The sequence below is a fragment of the Diplotaxodon limnothrissa genome, linkage group LG9 (genome assembly GCF_057381915.1).
Source record: "Diplotaxodon limnothrissa isolate DT_005_m linkage group LG9, D_limnothrissa_male_GT1.1, whole genome shotgun sequence".
NCBI lineage: Eukaryota > Metazoa > Chordata > Actinopteri > Cichliformes > Cichlidae > Diplotaxodon > Diplotaxodon limnothrissa.
In genome coordinates this window covers 6,671,016-6,697,399 of record NC_140604.1, presented here as the reverse complement: position 1 = coordinate 6,697,399, position 26,384 = coordinate 6,671,016, and the positions used below count along the sequence as shown (strand labels likewise).

General features: G+C 41.7%; 1 pseudogene; it reads left to right on the top strand.

The window, feature by feature from the left end:
- The first annotated feature begins 292 nt into the window (after positions 1 to 292).
- Positions 293 to 1,408, top strand: LOC146625046 (histone H1 pseudogene; annotated as a pseudogene).
- The last annotated feature ends 24,976 nt before the right edge of the window (positions 1,409 to 26,384 follow it).

Genomic DNA, 26,384 nt, shown 5'->3' with positions numbered 1-26,384 from the left:
AACATCATTGGAAACATGCAGGCCAAGTTTCTGGCTGACTTATTTACAGTGCCATGTGTTTCTCAACCTCACAAGCGAGCTCACTCCTCCCTGAAGATAAGGAATGCAGCTCCATGATAAAGAGACAGCAGCAAGTCCTGAGCACAAAAAGTCCCAGCAAAGCAGCAGCAATGTGGATAAACAGCAGCAGCAGAAGAAAGCAAACCCATCTTCCTGTCTGATTGGATGAATTCCACGGAGGGGCGAGCAAGATGGCGGTGGCAGCATGTTGAAATGCTCAAAGGACTGAGTGACTCGGGCAAGCCACATGCGGCTAGCGACATGAAAGAAATGGACCCTTCATGATGCGTTCAACGTGCCAGCGCTGTGGTGGGAAAGGCTCCATCATAAACACGCCCTGCGCCGAGGTTCAGGCCAAGAAGAAGAAGACGATGACTTCCAAGCCCAAGAAGGTCGGCCTCAGCGTGGGCGAGCTGATTGTGAAAGCCGTGGCCGCTTCCAAGGAGCGCAACGGCCTGTCCGTGGCCGCCCTCAAGAAGGCTCTGGCTGCCGGAGGCTACGATGTGGACAAGAACAAGGCCCGTGTCAAGACCGCCATCAAGAGTCTGGTGGCGAAGGGCACTCTGGTGCAGACCAAGGGCACCGGGGCCTCCGGATCCTTCAAGATGAACAGGGTTACTGAGACCAAAGCTAAGACGCCCGCCGCGGCCAAAGCCAAGAAACCGGCAGCAGCTGCTAAGAAGTCGCCCAAGAAGGCAGCGGCAGCACTTCAGACACTAGCACAAGGTCAACCGCATCAGAGGAGGGACAGGACAATAGTGAGAGTGGCTGTGACTTCACTGTGCATGTGAAGAAAACGTTTGAGGAGAACTGAACAGTTGGAGTTTGACATTTGCCACCTGTGGAGTAAAATGGCAAGAAGAGACAGTGGGACACAGGACAAAGCTGAAGGAGAACTGCCGGCTGTTGGACTGTTGAAGTGGGAGAGGACAACAGAGTGAGAAGACTAGGTGAGAACACATAGGAATTATTTAATGTGGGAAATCAAAATTTGGGTTAGCAAACCTGGGGAAAAGAAAACTGACTGCTTAAGTTGGAAAATTGAGACGGAGTCTGAAACATTGCGAAAATAGAAACATATACAAAATCACACACACACAAGCAGAACATGCATTAACCCTACTAACAATTCCAAACACAAAATGACTCATGAAGACTCATAGCACATTAGTTAAGAAATGATTAAATAATAGCAGAGAAATGTGTAGGAAAGGCAGCTTTAAGAACATGCTCTGTTGGAGATGCAGCTCCACAGACATGCATTAGACCTGCCTAATAACACAAACACATGTAATGAAAATTAGCTTGTTATCTTTCATCAGTGTTACAATAGTGTCAATTTAGCAGACACTTGTTATCAAATGCTGAATTTATCCTAAAGAAAAAAAATTGACTCTCCAAGTTGCAGGACAACAATTTAACTTTTGTGGGAAAAAAAAAAAAAAATCCTGGTTTGATAAATCAGTGATCAGACAATAAATTTAGTGTTAAAATGGTAAATTGGGAGAAGCTTCCTGCTTGATTGAGGCAGCATAGGTAATTTACTGTATGAGGGAAATTGTCTTTTGTGATACTATTTTGAACATGCTTTTCTGTCGTCCTGTCAACTTAGTGGGTTAATAGCTGATATGCAAATTAGTTGATTGGTTTTAGATTAATGAAAGGTGACTGAATTCTAGTACGAGTGAATGAGATGTGTTGGAGTTGTTGTGTGTTGAGTGGAGACTCTAAAACACTGAGTTTCCTGCTTTGATGTGCGAGTGAATCCTGTATTTAGATACACAACTCTGAATACGTCAGAACAGACTGTTTTGTGAAGTGCATGACAGCATGTCACATGTTTTATGATGAAGGGAAAAGGAAAATTGAATAAAATAGATCTGTGGCCTAAATGAGTGAAGAGCACAGACCTGGTAATTAAACTCATAGCTAATAAGACATTAGGGTTATGTTGTGTGTTGTGCAGCTGATGGTTGGTTTGGAGTGAATCTAGCTGATGATTCTTCTCCTGTTGTGAAGTTGATGAGGAGCTTGTGTCATGACTTAACAAGGCCTTTTTATTTTGATACTTTCACAGTGCACTGAAAGTTTTGTTTGATAATCTCTGTTCTTTAAGCAGATCTGCACGTCGGGAATTAAAAGCGCTACACGTCGTCGAGAAAATTGTGCCAAGTGAGTTCTCCACATTTAAATGGACTCTGGAGAAAGCCACTTATTTGGGACAATTATTAAATGACAGTCCCAGTCCAAAAGGATTCAGCGATGTAATCCAAACTAAAGTTCTTCTTTTTCTTTTTGAAATGACGTCATTTTGCTGAGAGTGGAAACTAAATGCGACGATAGGTTCCACTATCAGCAAAGAAAGAAAAAATGAATGCATGAATGAGTGAGTGAAAGGAAAACAAACTGACTGACTGGTAAAAGCTGACAAAAGCTGACAAGACTTTACTGATGTAACACGACTGTGTGAAGTTGACCCCCGCCTGGCAGGGGTGCAGATGAGTCTGTGTGTGCTTCCCTTTACAGAAGCAGGAAGATGACAGCAACACTCGAGGTTGCATGATGATTTAACATTTTAAATGCCATTTTCTGTGTCTGTGAATTTACTATGTGTGTGTCATTCACTAGCTTGTGTGCTCACAGAGATAACTGTGACAAAGTATGCATACGCCTGCGCAAGCGCTAACATTTGCATTTTCGTTTTTACAGCATTACGGTTCTTCATGTGTTTGATCATGTGATTTATAGGAATACTGGCTAATGTTTCTCTACTACAAGATTTCTGGGTTTATGTGTGAAGAAAACTGTAGTTACAGGCATATGTTGATGGAGAAATTAATATAGTTTGAGACATACTGTGATGAGACCAGTGTTACTGTTTCCACAGCGAGTGTTGACTTTATGGTGTTTTATGGCACCTCTAGAATCCGTTGACCTGTGTCTGACCTCCGTCTGACCACAGTCAATGTGTATTGTTAATGTTTGTTTCTTTGAGAATGCTGTAGTAGATTCAGCTGAAGCGGACAAGTGACATGGGTAAAACAAATAAGAGATTACGGTATTTATGGAATAGTTTATTATGGGCTCATTTGCTGGCCACTTTTGAACCCATAATAATAATATATGAGTGGAGTGACTTTGCTTAAGAGAAGTCACTGATTACATTAATGTTAACAGAGTACATGGGATAATCCATGTCTGAGGTGAATTAGGGTAATAGTTGTAGTTACTGATTTGAGAAAACCTGCACATGACACTTGTCTTGCTGATGTTGAATGCTTATTACTCTTATGATACAATTGTTTACAGGTATGAAGTTTGATTTCACTTCCAGATTTTGCTTTCCAGGCCGTGATGGTGTGTATGCAGGCTCCTGGGAGAGCCAGGTGTTAAGCAAACTTAATATGCAACACACGCTAACATCTTTTATTGCAGGGTTACGGAGCTACTCCAGAGGAGATGCCCTGATGTTGCCTGGGACATGATCTAGCTAATCTTTTTCTTTAAGACAGGGATCCAGGTTTGGTGAGTTGACGCATGGGAATGTCCATGCGTCAAGAGGTGGAGTGCAAGGATTAACATTAAACAATGTTTACTATTATTGTTGCAGTGATTTGTGTGATTAGCCGTTTTATTTACAAATATTAAACCTATGCAAGTGGTGCATCCATGTTCAGATGAGGCTTTGATGGCCTATAAGTGAAGTTCACTGAACTAAAGAATGTGGTTTGATGATTGTTGACATGCTCTCCAAATAGAAGTTTTTCTTCTTAGCAAGGGAATACAGGTGCAGCAGTAATCTCCTGAGAAATCTTCAGAGGCCCAGTGAGAAGCGTGAACCATTCCAGGCATAGCTGACAGCCAGGCAGTGGTTGAGGTCAAAGGTCAAGCTGGTTGGGGCCCATCATGAGATCAGACCTTGGAGCCACAGCAAGGACCATGAAACTGCCTGCAAAATAGAGGAGAGGATCGTCCACAAGATGGGAGCTGAGGCCAGGAGAGAGGCTTCAGGAGGATCAGAGATCATCTTCAGCACAGCAGACATCACACAGAGAGCTGTGCTACTGAGTTTCCAGGAGATTTTAAATAAAATGAAAGATTCAATATTGACGCTGAGGAAGACAACTAAGGTGTACGACGTGCTCTGCCTTAAACCTTCAGCAGCGTTGGAACATGAAAACTCGTGGGATGAGGGGAGCGTGCCAAGCTCCATCGACAGCGCAGAAGGAGTTCGGGGATGACATCATGATTCTATGAAAGCACAGGAACCAGAAGCTATGGTGGTGATGACAGCAGTTTCCTATGAACAACACCTAATGCTGTGCCACTATACTGTGCATACGATGACACTCTGAAGGCTGCTGGGATCATAACAGCAGTAAGATGACGGAACCCAGCACCCTTTCCACAGAGGTGTTTCTCTGCAGAGCGTGGACAATGAAGGAGTCATAAATATCCCCCTCGCAGGATGAAGGCCTGAAGTGAGGTGATGGGAGGCCATAAAACTAGAGTGCTGAGAGGTCTGCAGCTTTGGAAATAGCTGAGACCCATGTTGACAAACAACAAAACTAACTGGTATGTTTGAATGTTTATTCTACATACATTTGGACTCTGGTCCTATGGACAACGAAACAACTAGAAGAGACATTCATGACGCCCTGCAGAACTCAAACCACTCTGCAGAGAGACATGTGATTTGCACACCCGGAGGAAGCATCACCAAGCTGAGATGTTTTTGAAAATGTTACTTTTTTAGTTTCACTATTAAATTAACAATTTCTTTGGTTGCTCGTAAGATGCAGTTTGCCATGAGATGAGCTCAATGAATGGGATAACTGCTAATACATTTATTAAACTGTGTACCTTTCAGTAATTTAGGGTGATTTGACATATGCTGAGTATAAAAAGGTTTGCATTGAAACTGTCAGACATGAGGTATTCATACCTGGGAACTTTTCAAGCATAAAGGTCAAAAAGGGGGGAAATGTTAGATTTGTATTGTTGATTGTCATTTATGCTTAGAAATATTTACTTATATATGCTTAGAGTTTTGTAATTAGTTGTAGATTGGTAGAGGTTTTGATCCTTGATAGTCTGCAAACTTTGTGTGTATTAGACAGCACTTTGGGAGCATGAGAGGTCATACCGTGTCTTATTGTTTTATGGTAGGATTAACGTAGTTGCGTCTGTTCTAGTCTAAGTGCTCTTTGTTTAGATGAACTGCAGGACTTCCTCACCGTGTTATCTAGGATGAACCATCTAGGGTGAGGGGGAGGCTACCCTCTTCCTGACCAAGGATGTTTAACCCTTTGATCAGCAACACACACACACACACACACACACACACACACAGGCAAGGTACTCTTTGTTTGTATGTAGATGTCGTATGTTAATGAACCTATGCATATTCATGTAACCTCAATAAAAAGACAGTGTTACGGGAGGACGGACGAGACCAACTGGAGTCAAGCGGTTGTCCGGTTCTCTCCCGTGCACGAGTAACATGAAGAACTTTGCCTATTTGTGTCTTGCTTAGCAGTGTAATTATATTGTCTTAACGTTCCAGCGAATAGGTTTATGCTACAAACCTAACAGTCTGGGCCTGGGGTTTGTTTATAGCGCAGGGTGTTGTGATACTCAGTTGGCTTCATTTTTTCGGCACTTGCGGGGAGATGTTTTTCAGCTGCTTCTTTGAGCTGCATAAGCGGTGGCAAATCTAATGACCAATAGTAGTTTGGCTCTCCCTTTCCTTCCCTCTGATAGGGGTCTCCCTCTACTAACATTATTTCTGCCGTCATACCTGTTTCTGTGGGGATGACTCCTATCCCTAATTTTGTCATCGCGTCTCTTCCTAGTAAGTTCACTGGGCAGGTTGGGTCTATTATACATGGCATGTTACAGGAGCGTTGACTGGGTTTATGCAAAAATATCAGTGGCATTGTTAGTGGCTGGGTTTTTACATGCCCTGACGCTGTTTTCACCATTACTACTTCTCTAGAAAAGGTTGTGCGCGGGGGCTCTGCTTTAAGCACTGTTTTACAAGCTCCTGTGTCACACAACACTTGCAACTTTTTGCCATTTACATAGATCGTAAGCGTTGGCTTCCCGTCCAGTAAACTTACTAGCTGATGAACATTATATACTTCAGTTTCATCCTGTTCTAAATTATTTTCCACATTTGTTAAAACTTTTGCTTCTTTTTCATCTATGTGGCTCTCCCTGTCAGCTACCTGGCTGTTTGCAGCCACAGTGATTGCAGCTAGTCATTCTGTGTCAAGTGTTCTTTGTGTCTTACAGTCACGTGCAAAGTGTCCCCTTTTCCCACACTCCCAGCATGTAATGTTAAAATCACTGTTTGGTGTTTGTCTAAACCTTCCTCTACCTCTTGCTTCTCCTCTATGCATTCCTCTCCCTCTCCTTTGACCTCTGAAAACTCCCCTGTAGCCCCCACTCCCACTAAAAGCCGTAAAGACGGTGTCAGTGTCTAGGGCAAAGACTGAGGCCTTCTCTTTGTTTTTCACTACTGTTTGTGCATGATTAGCATATTGAAGCGCCTCATCTACTGTGCCTGTATCTTGTGTTACCCAGTATTTTTCTACGTGAGACCTAATGCTTGGCAGTAATCCTTTAATAAAAGCACGTTTAAATTGTTGCTGGTATGGTGATTGCGGGTCATCAGCATAATTTAGACCTGAGTTCTGTCTGAAAACTGGTCTCAGCCTGTCCATGTATTCATGTGGGTTTTCCGTGTTACTTTGTTTAACTTGGTCTATTTTACCATAGTTGGCCTTTGGCGCTAATTGTTGACGGGCCCTATCAAACACAGGTATTAATGCTGCTTGGAGATCAGCATGACCTGGGGGAAACGCTCTACCATCTGGTAGGGAGCCAGTAAAGTCTCCCCTAATTCTTCCCCAGGAGAGCCCTAGGCAGTCTTGAAATAATTGTATCACCTCGTGACCGTTTAAATGCCACTGGGTAATTACTTCACGCACGGCAACTTGCCATGGTTCGTATCCTTCCTGTATTAGTGGAATGCCTTTTATTACATTCTGCCTATCTTTATGTGTCCACAACAAGGATCGTGGGTCTGTCATCCCTGCCTCCTCCATGACTATCACCTAGGAGCGTGCCATATCTGGGGTTTGCCACTTCAACTAATGGACACGCTAATGTAGATGATGGTGGTGGTGGGTCTGGGTGTGAACCACGACTGTTGCACCCTTTTTCAGAGCCATGATCAGATCTTCCTGGATGAAAATCTATTTCATGCTCAGCTAACAGCGTTTGTGCGTCCCTGTATGCATTGTCAAGTTTAATTTTCCTATGTCTTAGCCACATGGGAGATCGTTCAAAATGAGGTTTTGATGTAATGCTGGCTGTTTCTCCTACAGTTGGTGCAGAAAATTTAACGGAGGGGTCTAAAAGAGAGTTATGTGGGTCTGTTAATGGAGGTCTTTGTTCAGTACATGCTTGTTTTGTAGTTTCATCATCAGGGGTTATTAAAGCTGCTGCTAGTTGTTTTTTCTTTTCCTCTTTTTTTATTTTATTTTCAGTTCTCCTTTCAGTTTCACTTTTCCATGCTTGGAAAAACCTATACTCTTCATTACGTTTTAATTTCTTTTTTGGGTCTTTCGTTAATGTAATCTCTTGTTTTAAGGCAGCTCCCAGCTGGGTAACAGCTGAGGGGCTGCATTTCCCTTTCCAGTTACAGCTTTTTGTTTTTCGTGGATTTCTCCACCTGTTTAGACTTATTTGTCCGGCGCCTGGACATTTCTTTTCTAGCCACTGCTCGTCAGCAGTGAGTTTAATGGGCTGATTCCCCATTTTCACAGAACTGCAAAGCTTTCTCTGGCACGCTCGACTCAGGAATGGTTTACTGATACGGCCTTCGACTTCACCCTAACGGTGAAGCGGTATCAGTTTTATGAGATGAAACTCAACCTTTTTCCTTTGTCACCAGTACATGGGCTCTTGCAGGATACACAAAAATGGAAGTAGTTCAGCAATTTATTGTGCTGTAAAATCAACTTACTTCCAGACACACACACATATGGACATTTGCGCGCTTTTACAATTTGTCACGAAGTAATTTCAGCTACTTCTAAAACTAGTCAAATTCGGCTCCTTCCGGCGAACCCAACCTAATTTGTCACGAGATAATTTCAGCTACCTCTAAAACTGGTCGAAACACAATTCTTTTTGGCGAACTTAAACCTAATTTGTCACGAGATAATTTCAGCTACCTCTAAAACTAGTCAAATTCGGCTCCTTCCGGCGAACCCAACCTAATTTATCACGTTACTTAAACGTATTTTTAATTTGTCACGTTACTTTAAATCTTTGCGGCCGTCTTTAAATACCAAATAGTGTTTCTCACCCCCGATGTCCCACTGACGGTTCGGATCACCAGACTGAATCCCAGCGCCGTGGACCTGGTCACCGGCCCAGACTCGAATTCACGCTCTGGGACTCTCTCCTCGTCTAAGAGGGCTGTGCACAGACGTCGGTGCCGGCTCCCCACGGCGTCAGGAATCAGTGCTGGATCCTGGAACAGAGTCACAGATAACAGTTCTGATATATTCTGCTCCGGCTACGAAGGACCAAGTAAATGTTAGGGAAAATGTTCTAAAACACTTCTTCAGTAAAGACTCAGAGAAGAGAAACACACAGAACTTCTTGCTAGCAAGGGCAGCCTCCACTCTAAGAGACTCCAGTGAGAGAACTGCCCCGGTCTTTATTTTATACTCCATTGAGCGTATGTGTGTGTGTGGGGTCAGAGTGTGGCCCCATAAACAACTTCCCTTAACCTGCTGGTCTGGAAAGTCCAACAGTTCATCTATATGTAAAGAAGCACTTAAACTAAAACAGACATAGCTACGTTAATCCTACCGTAAAGCAATAAGACAAGGTACGAGCTCTCATGCTCCCAGGACGTGGGGGTGCATTCCTGGGGTGCACACATCCTGTCACTACACAATTAATTATATGCTTCTAAGTATACATGGTTAAACATTTCCTAATACAAATAACTACAAACAGCATCCTACCATAAGCAAACTTATATCACTAAAAGATTATACTGACTACTAAATACAATTTTCCATTGACACCCCCCAAAATATGACTATCCAGAGTTGGGACAGGAAGCAGAGTTGCAGTCTTAAACGCATCTCTGCAGCTTCTCTCCTCCTGCTACCCCCCCCCCCCCCCCCCCCCCCCATCTCCTTACACAGAGTTTCTGTCTGATTTCTCAGATTTTTTATCTGATTTAGTGATTTAGTGCTCAGCTCAGATAAAATAATTATTGTGGGTGATTTTACATCCATGTAGATGCTAAAAATGACAACCTCAACATGGCATTTAATCTGTTATTAGACTCAATTGGCTTTTCATAAAAAGGAAAAGAACCCACCCACCACTTTAATAATCACACTCTAGATCTTGTTTTAACATATGGCATAGAAACTGAACATTTAACAGTGTTTCCTGAAAACCCTCTCCTGTCTGATCATTTCCTGATAACATTTACATTTAAAATAATTGATTACACAGCAGTGGAAAGTAGACTTTATCAAAGTAGATGTCTTTCTGAAAGTGCTGTAACTAAGTTTAAGAATATAATCCAACCACTGTTATCATCTTCAATGCCCTGTACCAACATAGAGCAGAGCAGCTATCTGAATACTACTCCAACAGAGATGGATTATCTTGTTAATAATTTCACCTCCTCACTACATACGACTCTGGATACTGTAGCTCCTGTGAAAACTAAGGTCTCAAATCAGAAGTACCTGACTCCGTGGTATAATTCTCAAACACATAGCCTAAAGCAGATGACTCGTAAGCTGGAGAGGAAATGGCGTGTCACAAATTTAGAGGATCATCATTTAGCCTGGAGAAATAGTTTGCTGCTTTATAAGACAGCCCTCCGCAAAGCCAGAACATCTTACTATTCATCACTGATTGAAGAAATAAGAATAACTCCCGGTTTCTCTTCAGCACTGTAGCCAGGCTGACAAAAAGTCAGAGCTCTTTTGAGCCAACCATCCCTTTAACGTTAACTAGTAATGACTTCATGAACTTCTTCACAAATAAAATTTTTATCATTAGAGAAACAATTACCAATAATCATCCCACAGATGTAATATCTACAGCTACTCTTAGTACCATTGATGTTATATTAGACTCTTTTTCTCCAATTGATCTTTCTGAGTTAACTTCAATAATTACTTCCTCCAAACCATCAACGTGTCTTTTAGACCCCATTCCTACGAAACTGCTCAAAGAAGTCCTGCCATTAATTAATTCTTCAATCTTAAATATGATCAACCTATCTCTAATAATCGGCTATGTACCACAGGCCATCAAGCTGGCTGTAGTTAAACCTTTACTCAAAAAGCATCTCTAGACCCAGCAGTCTTAGCTAATTATAGGCCAATCTCCAACGTTCCTTTCATATCAAACATCCTTGAAAGAGTAGCTGTCAAACAGCTAACAGATCATCTGCAGAGGAATGGCTTATTTGAAGAGTTTCAGTCAGGTTTCAGAGCTCATCACAGCACAGAAAAAGCTTTAGTGAAGGTTACAAATGATCCTCTTATGGCCTCTGACAGTGGACTCATCTCTGTGCTTGTCCTGCTAGACCTTAGTGCAGCATTCGATACTGTCGACCATAATATCCTATTAGAGCGATTCGAACATGCTGTAGGTATTACAGGTACTGCACTGCAGTGGTTTGTATCATATCTATCTAATAGACTCCAATTTGTTCATGTAAATGGAGAGTCCTCTTCACACACTGAGGTTAATTATGGAGTTCCACAGGTTCAGTGCTAGGACCAATTCTGTTTACACTATACATGCACCCCCTAGGCAGCATCATTAAAAGATATAGCATACAATTTCACTGCCATGCAGATGACACCCAGCTCTATCTGTCCATGAAGCCAGATAACACACACCAATTAGTTAAACTGCAGGAATGTCTTAAAGACATAAAGACCTGGATGGCCGCTAACTTTCTGCTTCTTAATTCAGATAAAACTGAGGTTATTGTACTCGGCCCTGAAAAGCCTAGAAATATGGTATCTAACCAGATTCTTACTCTGGATGGCATTACCTTGGCCTCCAGTAACGCTGTGAGGAACCTTGGAGTAATTTTTGACCAGGATATGTCCTTCAACGCACGTATTAAACAAATATGTAAGACTGCGTTCTTCCATTTGCGCAACATCTCTAAAGTTAGAAATATCCTGTCTCAGAGTGACGCTGAAAAACTAGTTCACGCATTTATTACTTCCAGGCTGGACTACTGTAATTCATTATTATCAGGATGTCCAAAAAACTCGCTGAAAAGCCTTCAGCTAATCCAAAATGCTGCAGCAAGAGTCCTGACAGGGACTAGAAAGAGAGAGCATATTTCTCCTGTTTTGACTTCCCTTCAAACCCAGAATTGAATTCAAAATCCTGCTCCTCACATACAAGGTCTTGAATAATCAGGCCCCATCTTATCTTAATGACCTTGTAGTACCATATCACCCCATTAGAGCACTTAGAGCACTGATCCTGAATCCTCCCGTAGTTATGCTGCGATAGACGTAGGCTGCCGGGGATTCCCACGATGCATTGAGTTTTTCCTTTCCAGTCACCTTTCTCACTCACTATGTATTAATACAGCGGTCCCCAACCCCCGGGCCTCAGTACCGGTCCATGAGTCGTTTGGTACCGGGCCACGAGAGTTGAGAGTTGAGGCTCAGGTGTGAAATGTATGGTTTTCAGGATTTTTATAGTTTTTTTAGCGTTATTTTGTTATCGTTTTTATCGTTAACTCGGTTTTCCTGGGTCTTTTCACGTGTGTTATGAATAAATCTTCTTTTTTACGGTACCGGTACTAGGCCAGTCCATAAAAATATTGTCGGGCATGAACCGGTCCGTGGCGCTTAGGGACCGCTGTGTTAATAGACCTCTCTGCATTGAATCATATCTGTTATTAACCTCTGGCTCTCTTCCACAGCATGTCTTTTATCCTGTCTTCCTTCTCTCACCCCAACCGGTCGCAGCAGATGGCCCCGCCCCTCCCTGAGCCTGATTCTGCTGGAGGTTTCTTCCTGTTAAAAGGGAGTTTTTCCTTCCCACTGTCACCAAAGTGCTTGCTCATAGGGGGTCATATGATTGTTGGGTTTTTCTCTGTATCTATGAAGCCCCTTGAGGCGACTTTTGTTGTGATTTGGCGCTATATAAATAAAATTGAATTGAATTGAATTACGGACTAAACCTGGGACATTTGTGGCCCTTGTTGGTGTCCTTGATTTTTAAAAGTAAAATGTCTTATTATGCTATAAATAAAGCCAGAGAGTGAAATCTGTGCTACACACAGTGGGACACTGCCATAGACTGGTGACCTGTACAGGGTGTACCTTGCTCAGTCTGTGACAGCTGCTCCAGCCCTTCATGACCCTGAATCAGATACACCCAAAAGGGGGTGGATGGATTGACAGGGGATCAGAGGTATGGTGGACTGTAACTAAATAATTAAATAGAAAAAAATTAACTGTAAAAATAAATCTGTTAGGGTGCCTGGGTTCGTTGACCCAAAATTTTGAGTTTTACATTATTATTGAACTTTGATTTTGCCATTATTTATCATTTCTAGTCTTTTGGTTTCTTAGAGTTCTGTCTTCTGGTTTCTGTCTCTGTGTTACATAGTTGTTCTGTCTCCCCCTGTCTGCTGTATCCCCTCGTCAAGTCCGCGTTGTCTGTGTTATGTTTCCTGTTTTACTTTGAAAGTCCATGTCTCATGTTAATGTATCTAGATTTGCTTCCGTCGTCTCGCTACCCTTATTTGTCCCAGCTGTGTTTCTCTGTTGTCTCCCATTCCCTGATGGCTCTCTCTGGGTATGTAAGCCCTGAGTTTTCTTTGGTCGCGATCTCCCTCATCCTATGCTGTGTGTTCTGTTTGGCTGCCTGTGTAAGTTTCTTTTGGTATTCTTGCTTTTGTTATATTTGTGTTTAGCGTTAAAGCTGTTTTAAGTTCACACTTTTACCTCCAAGTGTCTGCACATTGGGTCCACAGTTCCTGCCTGCACACAGCACATGACAAAATCATTGTGTAAAAACAAAACAAAATGCTGTCTTCTTTATTGACCATTTACCGTCAAACACATTTCAACTATAAGCTTTCATCAGTGCAAACCAAAGCCACATCCCCAGATATAGAACCATGGGAGGTTTAAACACTAATTAGTGTGAATGCTTGAAAAGTTAAATCAGAAGAGCAGGCTGTCTTTACACTGTCACCACGTCCATATAATAAACTCCATAGGCATGAAAAATGAGAATTCAGTAGACATGACATATGTGAGTGAAGTTGCCCCCCCACCTTCTTCAAATCCAACAAAAGTGGTATCAAACGTTTGTGCTGGTTTGTGCTGCAAAAATTGTCGTTTGTGCTGCTATCATTTTAAAGATATTAATCAAAATTTCTAGAGGTCATCAGAGGTCAACCAGCCCCCTCACATTAATTAAATCAAACAAAATGGGTGTCAATCAACTGTGCTACGTTTGTGCTGGTTTGTGCGGCTTCTGTTTTAAAGATATTAATGAAAATGTAAAGGTCCACCAGCCTCCCCCAAGACACACACATTAATGGAATCGAACAAAATTGATGTCAAACATTTGTGCTAAGTTTGTGCTGGTTTGTTCTGCAAAAATTGTCGTTTGTGCTGCTATCATTTTAAAGATATTCAAGAAAATTTTTAGAGGTCATCAGAGGTCAACCAGCCCCCCCACATTAATGGAATCAAACAAAACTGGTGTCAATCAACTGTGCTGTGTTTGTGCTGGTTTGTGCTGCTAAAATTGTCGTTTGTGCTGCCTCTGTTTTAAAGATATTAATGAAAATGCAAACGTCAAAAGGTCAACCAGCCCCCCCACATTAATGGAATCAAACAAAACTGGTGTCAATCAACTGTGCTACGTTTGTGCTGGTTTGTGCTGCCTCTGTTTTAAAGATATTAATGAAAATGTAAAGGTCAAAAGGTCAACCAGCCCCCCCCCACATTAATGGGATCGAACAAAATTGATGTCAAACGTTTGTGCTGGTTTGTGCTGCTAAAATTGTTGTTTGTGCTGCCTCTGTTTTAAAGATATTAATGAAAATGTAAAGGTCAAAAGGTCAACCAGCCCCCCCCCACACATTAATGGGATCGAACAAAATTGATGTCAAACGTTTGTGCTGGTTTGTGCTGCTAAAATTGTTGTTTGTGCCACTATCATTTTAAAGATATTCAAGAAAATTTGTAGAGGTCATCAGAGGTCAACCAGCCCCCCCACATTAATGGAATCAAACAAAACTGGTGTCAATCAACTGTGCTACGTTTGTGCTGGTTTGTGCTGCCTCTGTTTTAAAGATATTAATGAAAATGTAAAGGTCAAAAGGTCAACCAGCCCCCCCACATTAATGGAATCAAACAAAACTGGTGTCAATCAACTGTGCTACGTTTGTGCTGGTTTGTGCTGCCTCTGTTTTAAAGATATTAATGAAAATGTAAAGGTCTCAAGGTCAACCAGCCCCCCCACATTAATGGAATCAAACAAAACTGGTGTCAATCAACTGTGCTACGTTTGTGCTGGTTTGTGCTGCAAAAATTTACGTTTGTGCTGCTATCATTTTAAAGAAATCCATACAAATTTCTGGAGGTCATCAGAGGTCAACCAGCCCCCCCACATTAATGGAATCAAATAAAACTGGTGTCAATCAGCTGTGCTATGTTTGTGCTGGTTTGTGCTGCCTCTGTTTTAAAGATATTAATGAAAATGTAAAGGTCAACCAGCCCCCCCACATTAATGGAATCAAACAAAACTGGTGTCAATCAACTGTGCTACGTTTGTGCTGGTTTGTGCTGCCTCTGTTTTAAAGATATTAATGAAAATGTAAAGGTCGAAAGGTCAACCAGCCCCCCCACAGTAATGGAATCGAATAAAAGCCTTCAGTTTTCAGGCCCCTCTTCTGTGGAACCAGCTTCCAGTTTGGATTCAGGAGACGGACACTATCTCTACTTTCAAGATTAGGCTTCAAACTTTCCTTTTTGCTAAAGCATATAGTTAGGGCTGGACCAGGTGACCCTGAATCCTCTCTTCGTTATGCTTCAATAGATGTAGGCTGCCGGGGGATTCCCATGATGCATTGAGTTTTTCCTTTCCAGTCACCTTTCTCACTCACTATGTGTTAACAGACCTCTCTGCATTGAATTATATCTGTTATTAACCTCTGGCTCTCTTCCACAGCATGTCTTTTATCCTGTCTTCCTTCTCTCACCCCAACCGGTCGCAGCAGATGGCCGCCCCTCCCTGAGCCTGGTTCTGCTGGAGGTTTCTTCCTGTTAAAAGGGAGTTTTTCCTTCCCACTGTCGCCAAAGTGCTTGCTCATAGGGGGTCATATGATTGTTGGGTTTTTCTCTGTATCTATGAAGCGCCTTGAGGCGACTTATGTTGTGATTTGGCGCTATATAAATAAAATTGAATTTAATTGAATTGAATGTTTCATTAGAGTGGATGTGGCACACTTAATCAAAATGATTTGCCAGTGGGACTGTTTGAGGAAAAAAGCCTCATCGGGTGAGGGATTTCTACGTGCGATCAATGGCACAACTTGTCAAGTCCCAATCCTTGGAAGAAGCAGAGGTCCTAATACGCAGCATTGCTATTGTGGCATTAAGTGAGACAGAAGGCTGTGACAGTTTTGGAAACCCCATTATGTCAGAAGTGTCCAAATCAAATCTGAAAAGAAAAATTGCAGATGAGACTATGTCTGTTTCTGATGACAAGGAAGAAGAAGACATTAGATTGGATCCATGCACAGAAATAAACACCGACTTAAGGCAGTGGGTGGCAGATATTTGTGAGGGGAGCAGGTGCCATGCTGAAGATCATGGTGATCGAGACAATATGCACTATCTACCTGAGCTCGTCCCACACCTAATTAGATTGGGAGGATACCTACCACTCTGGACTGGAGAAATGGTTCCCCTATTTCAGAGCAAAAAACTCACTGCAACTTTAGCTAATGTTGAAGCAGAGTTCAAGAACATTAAACATGGTCTGTTCAAGCATGAAAATCTCCCTATAAGGATAGATAAATTCATTGCACGTCATCTTGGTTTTATTGAAGGGAACATGCGGATCTCTTCTGCAAAACAAATACGAAAAGAAGCAGAGGTTGCCAGACAGGATGGTACAGTGAAGCGTCAGTATCCACACAAAGCCTTTGTGGAGCAGGAAGTGGATGATAACCCCTCTCAGGAGCCCAAAATTGACACAGACATAGACATACAGGAAGGGCACGAAGTACTGCAGTGCGTTTCACGTTGATATCAGGCGCCTCCTAAAAAGGGAAAAGAAAAGTTCATTTAAGGCAAAGTTTTCAGGTGTCATTCTTTGGGGAGAATACATGTTTATGAAACTGCATGACATCAGACTCTACCAAATTTTGGAGACTTTTCTTTTAAGATACAACCTTTCTGTCTCTTGTGACAGAGAGTCTGTTTCTTAATCATTTGACAAAAACCCTACACAGTATTTTAAAATAGTGTTCTCCAGATCAGAGCTGTAATCTATATAGAACATGGGGTTCAAAGCAAGGAAAAATTATGTGTTTATCAGTGAAACCTTTAATTTGTGTTAATTTTATCATTATCAATATATGAAATCTTCACCTTAAGGGACTTAATGAATGGTTTCTTCTAAAAATTAGAAATGATTGAGTCATTTCACATCATATGAAAATATTAATTTTTAATACAAATTTGGCCCTACAAAAATGGAAACTCAGTAACAAAGATAATGGAGATTCTCTAAACACGAGCAAATATCACAGTAAAATTGTTGATTGTGATTTACACATTGGATGTATCCTCAGTGATTTGGTACAATTATACAACATTTTATAAGAACTGAACAACTGATGAAACTAATTATAGGCCAATCTCCAACCTTCCTTTCATATCAAAAATCCTTGAAAGAGGATTTTTGTTAGCTGTTTGATCTGTTTGATCTGTTAGTCAAACAGCTAACAGATCATCTGCAGAGGAATGGTTTATTTGAAGAGTTTCAGTCAGGTTTCAGAGCTCATCACGGCACAGAAACAGCTTTAGTGAAAGTTACAAATGATCTTCTTATGGCCTCTGACAGTGGACTCATCTCTGTGAGTCCTGCTAGACCTTAGTGCAGCATTCGATACTGTCGACCATAATATCCTATTAGAGCGATTAGAACATGCTGTAGGTATTACAGGTACTGCACTGCAGTGGTTTGTATCATATCTATCTAATAGACTCCAGTTTGTTCATGTAAATGGAGAGTCCTCTTCACACACTGAGGTTAATTATGGAGTTCCACAGGGTTCAGTGCTAGGACCAATTCTGTTTACATTATACATGCTTCCCTTAGGCAGCATCATTAGAAGACATAGCATACATTTTCACTGCTATGCAGATGACACCCAGCTCTATCTGTCCATGAAGCCAGATAACACACACCAATTAGTTAAACTGCAGGAATGTCTTAAAGACATAAAGACCTGGATGGCCGCTAACTTTCTGCTTCTTAATTCAGATAAAACTGCATGGCATTACCTTGGCCTCCAGTAACGCGGTGAGGAACCTTGGAGTCATTTTTGACCAGGACATGTCCTTCAACGCACGTATTAAACAAATATGTAAGACTGCGTTCTTCCATTTGCGCAATATCTCTAAAATTAGAAATATCCTGTCTCAGAGTGACGCTGAAAAACTAGTTCACGCATTTATTACTTCCAGGCTGGACTACTGTAATTCATTATTATCAGGATGTCCAAAAAACTCCCTGAAAAGCCTTCAGCTAATCCAAAATGCTGCAGCAAGAGTACTGACAGGGACTAGAAAGAGAGAGCATATTTCTCCTGTTTTGGCTTCCCTTCATTGGCTTCCTGTTAAATCCAGAATTGAATTCAAAATCCTGCTCCTCACATACAAGGTCTTAAATAATCAGGCCCCATCTTATCTTAATGACTTTGTAGTACCATATCACCCCATTAGAGCACTTCGCTCTCGCTCTGCAGGCCTACTTGTTGTTCCTAGAGTATTTAAAAGTAGAATGGGAGGGAGAGCCTTCAGTTTTCAGGCCCCTCTTCTGTGGAACCAGCTTCCAGTTTGGATTCAGGAGACGGACACTATCTCTACTTTCAAGATTAGGCTTCAAACTTTCCTTTTTGCTAAAGCATATAGTTAGGGCTGGACCAGGTGACCCTGAATCCTCCCTTAGTTATGCTGCAATAGACATAGGCTGCCGGGGGATTCCCATGATGCATTGAGTTTTTGCTTTCCAGTCACCTTTCTCGCTCACTATGTATTAACAGACCTCTCTGCATTGAATTATATCTGTTATTAACCTCTGTCTCTCTTCCACAGCATGTCTTTTATCCTGTCTTCCTTCTCTCACCCCAACCGGTCGCAGCAGATGGCCCCGCCACTCCCTGAGCCTGGTTCTGCCGGAGGTTTCTTCCTGTTAAAAGGGAGTTTTTCCTTCCCACTGTTGCCAAAATGCTTGCTCATAGGGGGTCATATGATTGTTGGGTTTTTCTCTGTATCTATGAAGCGCCTTGAGGCGACTTATGTTGTGATTTGGCGCTATATAAATAAAATTGAATTGAATTGGGTCCAACTCCTGCCTGCCGCACAGCGATTCATGACACGGGTCTTTTAACCTAAAAATGTTTTAATGGCCATGAAGAAAGGACTCTTCAATAGATTTTTCAACTCACCTGTGTTTACTGTCTCCACCTGAAATTAATTGCAGTCTGAATTTTTTTTTTTCTTCTGTCCTTTTGTCTTCGGTCTTCAGCCTTGGAAGGAAAAAATAAAAATATTGAAAACCTTATTAGCACACTAAATATACAAAACCTTGCTATATTTCAATTGTTTTAGATTGAAGTTGCCACTGCTAGCTAAGTCAGTTTTGAATCATGCTAATGAGAAGAAGAAAAAAAAACCTGCCGAACAATTAGGCTGCTGTTGTAAAAACGCCAACTTTCTTGTGTTGGCAAGTGGTCGTTAAAATGTCATTAAGACCCTTTCTTTTTATGTAATTCTTAGTAAAACTGTTTTAATCGGTTAAAACTGACGACATAATCTATGTTTGAAAAACAGCGCGAACAACAGCGAACCACTATTCACCACCTGGGTCTGTGCTTTTTAACACAACAGCGCATTCGAAATCGAAGTTCTTGCCTGCAACATATTAATATACTTGCTTTTTTACGGAAAAAATAAACATAACGAAGGTTCCGTTTTACTTACAAGTTTCTCCAAATGTGCTCTCCAGTCGCTCGAGAAGGGCAGCCATATTGAACAGAATTTTTTGTCAACGTCGTTCAGGTTAGAGAGAAAACGTCATGACATAGTTGACATACACATGCGGAGCTCGGAAAAAAAACATTTACTCAAAAATCATAATTAAGAAAGCAGTATTTACTCTTAACTTCTAAGCCATGTACAATTATAACTGTTTGAATCGTTAACAGAACAAAAGTTTTAAGTTCTTTCAACTTTGAGGAATTTCAATTGTTATATCCACAAACTTTATAAGTCAGGTAGACTGTTGGGGTTTACAGTGCAGTAAAACTTGGCAAAGGACAATACTGTGTCATGAACACCTGTGCCTTTGATGCCTTCTGTCAAAGTCTGTGCTGCGCTTACTGTGACAGTCGTACTGCTCAAAACATGTTGAATAGTTCAGAGGAGAACAAAGTATTCCAGCTTGTGAAATCCCTTGCTACAAAGGGTGTCACTCAACATGCCTATTCATTGAGGGCAGAGGTGCTGAGCTCAATATTCTGCCCTGTTCAGTTGAAGACTGGTGTTCATCGTGTTGATGCACAGTGCCATGTGTCCACAGTAATTCAAAAAACAATGACGGAAAATCCAAGTGTTCACTTCACAAGACAGTGTTCCTCCCAGTACTGCAAACTTTACACACCAAACACAAGGCAAATACCTTTTGTTTCCATTGATCTGTCAGTCCTCTCAGCTTCTGGCATAGCTCACCTTCAGTCTGCTGTTGAACAAGGGCTCAACCTTCCAGCATCGCCATGCCTAAGACCAATCGAAAGTCCTGATGCATCTCCAACAGCATTTAAAACAGATTCATCAGGAAAGCAACTTTGCACAGGGACTGTTTGTCACAGTTTCACCCTGAGAGAGCTTGTATGGATTGACACAGACCTTGGAAAATGCTCTACAGAAACTCTGGAGCACAGTTTTCACAGTCCAAAAAGGTTTTTGCTTACTGAATTCCCATCCACTCTGCTACTTCAAGGAGAGAAATTCACACTGAAAGCAGTCATTACATTTCAGGAGGGCCCAACACCAGAAACACTCGGGCATTATATGACATTCTGTAACAGGACCCCGTACATCTGGGAGATGTATGATGACCTAAGAAAGGATGTAACCATAGCATCTGAAAACACCAGCGTATGTCCGCACACTGTGCTCTACACAAAGGAATGATGGCAAGATCTCATGAAAGAAAGTCCTTTTCTAGTTTGTGAGTTAGATGATGGAAATAGCTGTTATTTTTCAGTTATTGTATTAGACTTGTGAGGCTCAGACAGTTCAATGTATTTACCTTTTCTAACAGGAAACATATACTACATTGTTCTCGTAGTTTTGTATTTTGTTACCAGCAAATAAAGTTTTTTCTCTAACCGAATGCATTAATTATTTTAAATGCTATATTTAACCTAGTTTTTAAATAAGTTATTGCAGTTTGATTACTAGGTTTAAGAGTGTGATCATAAGAAAAAAATATCCAATGCTGGTTAATATCTCTCAATTTCTTTACGGTAAAGAAAGTGGCTGGTTGAGCTTTAGAAACTTTTGGTAATATCTTTAAAATGAAAGCGGCACAAACGACAATTTTAGCAGCACAAACCAGCACAAACGTTTGACACCAGTTTTGTTTGATTCCATTACTGTGGGGGGGCTGGTTGACCTCTGATGACCTCTAGAAATTTTTATCAATATCTTTAAAATGAAAGCGGCACAAACGACAATTTTAGCAGCACAAACCAGCACAAATGTAGCACAAACATTTGACATCAATTTTGTTCGATTCCATTAATGTGGGGGGGCTGGTTGACCTTTTGACCTTTACATTTTCATTAATATCTTTAAAATGAAAGCGGCACAAACGACAATTTTAGCAGCACAAACGTAGCACAAACGTTTGATACCACTTTTGTTGGATTTGGGTAATGTTGGGGGGCTGGTTGACCTCTGATGACCTCTAGAAATTTTGATTAATATCTTTAAAATGATAGTAGCACAAATGAAAATTTTTGCAGCACAAACCAGCACAAACGTAGCACAAACGTTTGATACCACTTTTGTTGGATTTGAAGAAGGTGGGGGGGCCAACTTCACTCACATGACTTTTCTGTTCATTTTAAGCAGCAGAAGTGAGGCGCATGTCTGTGTGCGTGTGTATGGAGCCATTGGGTGCAGTCACTAGAGCAACCAGGCTCACACCTGCCTGCTTAACTAGCTCTGTCTCTCACTCTGCCAAGATTCATCTTAAACACTTCTCTTTCAACTGCTGCTGTGTCCTCAGTGTTTGCTCTACAGGTATGATTTTACCCTCAAGACGTTGCCATCGTTGTTCTCTTTCCAACACCTTGTCTTTCAAAGCTCAGACATTTAAAAATTTTAAACTGTGTGGATCCAAGTGGAGGGATCACATTTTAGTCATTCAGTGACTCAAAGAATATGAACTTTTAATATTCATTCAGAGGTTTTCTGACTCTAAATTTTATTTTCTCATTTCTAAGGTTTTTCTAATTTACAATTAAAACATTTTCAGCTTTTTTCCAACTTCTTCTTCTGTGTAAACGTCAGCTTTTAGCACTTCAGCACTTTTGTTTTCAGATTAAATTCTTTTTCTTTTTATCTCATTCAAACTTTTTAACTTAAAATTCAGCAATTAATTCATTTCAATGCATACATTCAGATTCAAGCATTCACACTGCAGTTTCTTCAGAAAATGCACTTTCTAGTTGACAACTAGAATACATACTTACATCATGTATGGACCAATGAAGAGGAAGCCATGAATCAAGCCAAAGTTAGAAACTTAAGAAAACTTTTTTTTTTTCCTTTTCTTTTTTTTACCAATGTTTGTAATTAGGGTGTAGATAGGTACACAAAGCTACATCATCTGGGGCTGGAAAAGAAAAGCAGCACTGAGGTGCTGAAAGATGCAGGTCCAATAGTGGCCACTTGAGGCTGGGAATCATGGGTGTCCCATGTTAAAATGTCCAACTTTAAACATGGATAGTTTCTGTCTATGATAACCGAACTCTTTCTCAGAACTAAACTGCTTCAGTTTTGCTGAGGCTTAAAGTTTGGGTGCATGTCCTCTTTGATGAACTCTTTGGCTTCCACTAATACACTGTGGCTGAACTGAACCTCTCAACTGTGTTTGTGCTCATGGTGCCTTTTGGAGTATTTTTTTTTTTATGACAAATAGTCTGGCCTGCTAACTGCTACAAACCATCCACAAACCATCCACTTCAGTTTTGCTGAGTAAAATGCTAGTATTTTATTCATCTGTTTCTTTGCTTTAAAAGAGTCTTCACGTGACATCAGAGCTACTGGGACATGCACACATGAAAGTCAAAACAGTAGTGCAGTCCTTTGCTCTCCAGCCATCTTATGAACGTCTTTGAGTTTAGCCAAAATGCCGGATAGCTGCTGCCTTTTCGTGTTTCTTTACAGCGGCCAGAAGGGCGTAGAATATGGCACCAACATGTGAACACACCCCTCCTGACCCTGCCTTACAGGTCAAATCACGCCAATCCCTGCATTTCCACAGTAACCTAGTCTGTCAATGGAGGCTCATTTAAACTGTAGGACTGATTCACTGTAAAATTCCAAGTCAACAAAATATAAGATTTACACGTGATCATTCATTTCAGCAAACAACAATTTCTTGTTCTTCACCTCTCTGATGACAACCATATTTACCCATCCAGATCGAAAATGCACGTAGATGTCCGTACTTTGAAAGCTTTGATCTTGGTACCAGTGTAAGGTGATCGAGCCATATAAGACGCCACCAAACTGGAGCTCTGGGAGAGACATTGATTTAATTTAAAAGTAGATAAAGCTGCCAGTGAAAAGTATGGCTCACAAGTCCCAAAATCCATAGTTTCTCTGAATGCAGCTTGCTAACGTTAGCCTAGATTTGTGACTCCAAAAATCCAACATGGATTAACCTTATGCACTCCAACATTATGCACACTTAACATTATGCACTCCATACTGTACAGTAACGCCACTGTTTTGCACATGTCTCACTCTGTATATTTTATTTTATTTATTTTATATATTCTATTCATTGTTTACTCTATTTAATTTGTAAAATATGTGTACACACACACACACACACACACGTAGAAAAATATTTAGTATACACATCCAGAAATGCATATACTATTATATATTGTACATATATTTATTAGTTTAAGATGTAGCCATTCTTGTATTTTGCTTGTTTACATTATTGTATTTTGCACAACTCTGTTGCTTGTGAAGCTCGCACACAAGAATTTCACTCACATGTGCTGTACCAATGTACCTGCACATGTGATGTGACAATAAAAGTGATTTGATTTGATTTGATTTGACATGGTGGCCATGTTGTTTTCTTTGCAGGGTCCTGAAATCAGTGTGAGATGTCCATGTGACTACAAACACATCATAGTCTATGAATGATAGAAAATAAAATCTAAACCATAGCAACATTAAAAAACATGACATTACACCTGTGATATCTTTAGCATTGAAGGTGTCTTTATTTGGTATTCAGTAAATGTATCTCCTCATCTTTGTTAATGCTAAAAAATTTTTAACTACCATTTGTTGTTACCATGGCAATGATTCCCTTCAATAAAGATTGTTGTTGTTGTTGTTGTTGTTGGCATCATCCAGCACCACAGGCCCTGGTGTGCTGATGATGGCCTGACAGGAAGCACTGTCCCTGATGTAAAGTATATGGCCTCAGCCAACAACAGTGGCCCTGCTGAAATGTGGATGGTATCATCGAGTAGCACAGGCCCTCGTGTAATGTGGATGGAATCATCCAACAGTACAGTCCCTGGTGTGGTGAAGATCGCCTCACAGGAAGCACTGTCCCTGATGTAAAGTGTATGACCTCAGCCAACCACAATGGCCCTGGTGAAATGTGGATGGTATTGGCCAGCATAACAGGCCATTTTGTAATGTGAATGTCCTCACCAGTAGACCAGGCCCTTGTGTACTGTGGATCGCATCAGCCAGCAACACAAGCCCTGGTGAAATGTGGATGGTATCAACGAGTAGCACAGGCCCTGGTATAATGTGGATGGCCTCATCCAGCAACACCACAGGCCCTGGTGAAATGTGGTTGTTTTTGGCCAGCAACACAGGCCTTTGGGTAATTTGGATGGCTAGCAGCACAGGCCCTGGTCTGGTGAAGATGGCCTCACAGGAATCAAATCAAATCAAATCAAATCACTTTTATTGTCACATCACATGTGCAGGCACACTGGCACAGCACATGCGAGTGAAATTCTTGTGTGCGAGCCCCACAAGCAACAGAGATGTGCAAACACAACAACACAAACGAGCAAAATACAAGAATGGCCAACCTGAAACTAATAAATATATGTACAATATATAATAGTGTATGCATTTCTGGATGTGTATACTAAATATTTTCCTACGTGTGTGTGTGTGTGTGTGTGTGTGTGTGTGTGTGTGTGTGTGTGTACACATTTTTACAAATTAAATAGTAAAAAAAATAAATAAAATAAAAATAATAATAATAATAATAATAATAATAAAATATATAAAATATACAGAGTTGAATATGTGCAAAACAAGTGGCATTTATATACAGTGTGGAGTGCATAATGTTGAAGTTCCAGTAGTGAAGCTGAGGTGTCTATGACGTGTTCAGCAGTCTGATGGCCTGATGGAAAAAGCTGTCTCTCAGTCTGCTGGTACGGGACCGGATGCTGCAGAACCTCCTTCCTGATGGAAGCAGTCTGAACAGTTTATGGCTGGGGTGACTGGAGTCCTTGATGATCCTCCCCGCTTTCCTCAGGCAGCGCTTCCTGTAGATGTCTTGGAGGGAGGGAAGCTCACCTCCAATTATCCGTTCAGAGCACCGCACTACTCGCTGGAGAGCTTTGCAGTTGTAGGCGGTGCTGTTGCCATACCAGGTGGTGATGCATCCAGTGAGGATGCTCTCAATGGCACAGTGATAGAAGGTCCTGAGGATGCGGGGGCTCATGCCGAATCTTTTCAGTCTCCTGAGAAAGAAGAGGCGCTGCTGCGCCTTCTTCACTGTTTTGTTTGTGTGTACTGACCACGTAAGATCCTCAGCCAGATGTACTCCAAGGAACCGGAAGCTGCTCACTCTCTCCACAGCAGCGCCGTTGATGGTGATGGGGGTGTGTACTTCTCTGCACCTCCGGAAGTCCACTATCAACTCCTTTGTCTTTGCGACGTTGAGGGTGAGATGGTTGTCTTGACACCAGTGGGTCAGGGCGCTGACCTCCTCCCTGTAAGCCGTCTCATCACCGTTGGTGTCGTCCGCAAACTTCACAATGATGTTGGAGCTGTTAGTGGCTGTGCAGTCGTAGGTGTAGAGTGAGTACAGGAGAGGGCTCAGTACACACCCCTGTGGAGCACCAGTGTTCAGTGTGATGGGGGATGAGGTGATGCTGCCCAGTCTGACCACCTGGCGTCTGTCAGACAGGAAGCTAAGGATCCAGCTGCAGAGGGAGCTGCTCAGTCCTAGATCCTGGCCCTGGTGTATTTTCGATGTCATCAGCAAGCAGCACAGACCCTGGTCTAGTGAAGATGGCCTCACAGAAATCACTGGCCCTGGTCTATTGTGGATGGCATCAGCCATCAACACAGGCCCTCGTGAAATATAGGTGGCCTCAGGCAGCAACACAGTCCCTGGTCTAATGTTAATGTCCTCAGCCAACACCATTGGCCCTGGTGTAATGTGGATGGTATTGGCTAGCACCACAGGCCCTTGTATAACGTGAATGGCCTCATCCAAAAACACTGGCCCTGGTGAAATGTGGATGGTATCGGCCAGCACCACAGGCCCTGGTGTAATGTGAATGTCCTCAGCCAGTAGCACAGGCCCTGGTGTAATGTGGATGGCCTCAACTAACAACTCTGTCGCTGGTGAACTATGGATGGTATTGGTCAGCACCACACACCCTGGTG